The sequence below is a fragment of the Eschrichtius robustus genome, chromosome 8 (genome assembly GCF_028021215.1).
Source record: "Eschrichtius robustus isolate mEscRob2 chromosome 8, mEscRob2.pri, whole genome shotgun sequence".
In the NCBI taxonomy this organism is placed as follows: Eukaryota; Metazoa; Chordata; class Mammalia; order Artiodactyla; family Eschrichtiidae; genus Eschrichtius; species Eschrichtius robustus.
Window position 1 is genome coordinate 20,144,687 of NC_090831.1, and position 4,419 is coordinate 20,149,105.

At 44.8% G+C, this 4,419-nt stretch overlaps 1 pseudogene; it reads right to left on the minus strand.

The window, feature by feature from the left end:
* Window positions 1-771: 771 nt before the first annotated feature.
* Window positions 772-1,939, minus strand: LOC137768408 (transcriptional enhancer factor TEF-4 pseudogene; annotated as a pseudogene).
* Between the last annotated feature and the right edge of the window lie 2,480 nt (window positions 1,940-4,419).

Consider the following 4,419-nt stretch of genomic DNA (forward strand, 5'->3'; position numbering starts at 1 on the left):
GGGTTTGTCATATATGGCCTTTATTATGTTGAGGTAGGTTCCCTCTATGCCCACTTTCTGGAGAGTTTTGTTTTTTTTTTTTTTTTTTTTGGTAAAATAGCTTTATCCTCTGTCAAAACACAAACCAACACACTTTGGGGGGAGGGGAGGAGAAGGAGGCAACACAGTCTAGCCCCATGGCTCATTTAGAAGAGGACATGAGATTTAAAAGCCTCACCCCACTGCTTGCCCAGCTGAGAAAAAGTCACGACCCTAACACCCACTTATAAATATCTCTTGTTATATTAAAAAAAAAAAAGAAATTTTCAGGGCCCATCTGGCTCTACTCCTGAACAGAAAGGGTTAACCTTCAAAATTCAATATCAGGGTCCCGGGATGGGGCTGGTAAGGAGAGGCAGACTGGGAAGAAGGAGGGTGCTGAAAAACAGAGAGGGACAAGCCAATGTGTAACTGGGCCCCTCCAAAACATCCAAAACAGAGAAGGGGGAGGATGCCTGTCAGAGACAGAAACCAGTGTTGTCCCAGGGGTTGTCTCACTCCTGTCCCCAGTGTCAAATGCTCTGGAGTGATCTGTCCTTTCAGACACCCCTGTGAGGTCCCAATATCAGGATCCATCCTTTCCTCTCAGTCCCAGCCCATTCAACTCACCACCGAGATTTTAAGGTCCTAAGAGGGAGCAGCCCCCCGCCCCAAGTAAGAAGCATGAGGAAAGCTGGAGGTCCTTCCTGGGAGGAGGGTATTCCAGGGGTGAGCCACGTCTGGGGCCCCCCTTCAGTCCCTGACCAGGCAGTAAATGTGGTGCTGGGCCCCCTGCTCACTGGTGGAGACCTCGAAGACATAGGCGGTGCAGAGCAGCAGTTCCTGGGTGTCTCTGTTTGTCACCACCTGGAGGATGGTGAAGTTCTCCAGGACACTGTTCATCATATAGTGCTCGGGCAGCTTCCGCAGCTTGTGCAGAAAATTCACCAGGTACTCACACATGGGTGAGCGCAGCAGGCGGTACACGAACCTCCCGTCCTCCAGCTGGGCATGCTCTGTCTTGGAGGAACAGGTGAGGGTCATGTGCTCCTGGCTTTCGTACTGGCTGCTTACTCCATAGAAGCCACCACTGCTACCGCCGGCCCCCACCTCCTCGCCACTGGGGCCCCAGTTCAGGTCCTCCCAGAACTTGACCAGGAAGAAGGCGTCGGGGGGGGAGCCCACGATCATACAGCTCCCGCAGACCACCCTTTTTCTCAGGGAATTTGTCATAGATCTGCCGGATGTCCACACTCTCGGGGGGGGGGGGGGCGCTCCGGGACTGGGGCAGTGCTGGCTGATGTGTACAAACAGGTGCCTCTGGTAAGAGTCAGCTGCATCCGGAGGTTCCACAAAGGCCGAGAACTCCACCAGCTGCAACCGAGCAGTGCCCAGAGCCCGAGCCTGCCAGGCTGGGGGTGATGGGGCAGGTGGGGGCAAAGCAGGAGGTGAGAGGGCTTGGGGGGACTCGTACCCTGGGAGGTCAGTAGATGGAGGAGTCAGTGACAAGGAGAATGGTGTCTGCGAGAATGGCTTCACATCTGGAACATTCCAGGGGGACCCAGAACCCCCCAACCAAAACTGGAAAAGCTCTGGGGCCTGAGGACCGGCGGGACCAAGTTTGGCCTGCAGGGAAGGTGCTGAGATGAGCTGGGCTGAGGACATGGTGGCCATTGTCTGGAAAGCCTTGTCCTTGGAAACCTGGTCCACATTCAGGGCCTTGAGCTTGGACTTGATTTCCCTCTATTTCCTTTGGGCCAAAACCTGGATATGACTAGAGACCTGTTTACAAGTTCGAGTCTTCCCTGTTCTCAGCTTGATGTAGCGGGCAATCAGTTCATTCCAACCATACATCTTGCCTTCATCGGACAGGATGATTTTCTGCTGGCCACAGGGTGGGTAGATGGCCAGGGCCTCCTGGAAGCTCTGCTCGATGTCTGGACTCCAGACACCCTCTGCGTCTGGGCCCCTGTCTCCCCCCGCCCCCTCACTGCCGTCAGTGCCCTCCTCGTTTCCTTCCTCACTTCCTGTCCAGCCACTGCCATCATCCAGGGGGGCCCCAGCCCAGGGTTCTCCAATCTGGGCCTCCCGGCCTGGGGCTGGGGAGCTGCTCTGTAGAGTTTTTATCATAAATGGGTGTTGAATTTTGTCAAAAGCTTTTTCTGCATCTATTGAGATTATCATATGGTTTTCATCCTTCAATTTGTTAATATGGTGTATCACATTGATTGATTTGCATATATTGAAGAATCGTTGCATTCCTGGGATAAACCCACTTGATCATGGTGTATGATCCTTTTAATGTGCTGCTGGATTCTGTTTGCTAGTATTTTGTTGAGGATTTTTACATCTATGTTCATCAGTGATATTGGCCTGTAGTTTTCTTTTTCTTTTCTGGTGACATCTTTGTCTGGTTTTGGTATCAGGGTGATGGTGACCTCATAGAATGAGTTTGGGAGTTTTCCTCCCTCTACTATGTTTTGGAAGAGTTTGAGAATGATAGGTGTTAGCTCTTCTCTAAATGTTTGATAGAATTTGCCTGTGAAAGCCATCTGGTCCTGGGCTTTTGTTTGCTGAAAGATTTTTAATCACAGTTTCACTTTAGTACTTGTGATTGGTCTGTTTATATTTTCTATTTCTTCCTGGTTCAGTCTCAGAAAGTTGTGCTTTTCTAAGAATTTGTCCATTTCTTCCAGGTTGTCCATTTTATTGGTATATAGTGGCTTGTAGTAATCTCTCATGATCCTTTGTATTTCTGCAGTGTCAATTGTTACTTCTCCTTTTTCATTTCTAATTCTGTTGTTTTGAGTCTTCTCCCTTTTTTTCTTGATGAGTCTGGCTAATGGTTTATTAATTTTGTTTATCTTCTCAAAGACCCAGCTTTTAGTTTTATTGATCTTTGCTATTGTTTCCTTCATTTCTTTATCATTAATTTCTGATCTGATCTTTATGATTTCTTTTCTTCTGCTAACTTTGGGTTTTTTTGTCCTTCTTTCTCTAATTGCTTTAGGTGTAAGATTAGGTTGTTTATTTGAGATGTTTCTTATTTCTTGAGGTAGGATTGTATTGCTATAAACTTCCCTCTTAGGACTGATTTTGCTGCATCCCATAGGTTATGGATCATCATGTTTTCATTGTCATTTGTTTCTAGGTATTTTTTGATTTCCTCTTAGATTTCTTCAGTGATCTCTTGGTTATTTAGTAGCGTATTGTTTAGCCTCCATGTGTTTGTATTTTTTACAATTTTTTTGCTGTGATTGACATCTAGTCTCCTAGTGTTGTGGTCAGAAAAGATACCTGATACGATTTCAATTTTCTTAAATTTACCAAGGCTTGGTTTGTGACCGAAGATATGATCTATCCTGGAGAATGTTCCATGAGCAATTGAGAAGAAAGTTGTATCCTGTTGTTTTTGGACGGAACGTCCTATAAATATCAATTAAGTCCATATTGTATAATGTGTCATTTAAAGCTTATGTTTCCTTATTTATTTTCATTTTGGATGATCTGTCCATTGGTGAAAGTGGGGTGTTAAAGTCCCCTACTATTATTGTGTTACTGTCGATTTCCCCTTTTATGGCTGTTAGCATTTGCCTTATGTATTGAGGTGCTCGTATATTGGGTGCATAAATATTTACAATTGTTATATTTTCTTCTGGATTGATGCCTTGACCATTATGTAGTGTCCTTCTTTGTCTCTTGTAATAGTCCTTATTTTAAAGTCTATTTTGTCTGATATGAGCATTGCTACTCCAGATTTCTTTTGATTTCCATTTGCATGGAATATCTTCTTCCATCCCCTCACTTTCAGTCTGTATGTGTCCCTAGGTCTGAAGTGAGTCTCTTGTAGACAGCATATATACACGTCTTGTTTTTGTATCCATTAAGCCAGTCTGTTTCTTTTGGTTGGAGCATTTAATCCATTTAATTGTCAATATGTATCTTCCTATTACCATTTTCTAAATTGTTTTGGGTTTGTTTTTGTAGGTCTTTTCCCTCCTTTGTGTTTCCTGCCTAGAGAAGTTCCTTCATCATTTGTTGTAAAGCTGGTTTGGTGGTGCTGAATTCTCTTAACTTTTGCTTGTCTGTAAAGGTTTTAATTTCTCCGTCAAATCTGAATGAGATCCCTGCTGGGTAGTGTAATATTGGTTGTAGGTTTTTCCCTTTCATCACTTTAAATATGTCCTGCCACTCCCTTCTGGCTTGCAGAGTTTCTGCTGAAAGATCAGCTGTTAACCTTATGGGGATTCCCTTGTATGTTATTTGTTGCTTTTCCCTTGATGCTTTTAATATTTTTTCTTTGTATTTAATTTGTGATAGTTTGATTAATCTGTGTCTTGGAGTGTTTCTCTTTGGGTTTATCCTGTATGGGACTCTGTGTGCTTCCTGGACTTGATTGAC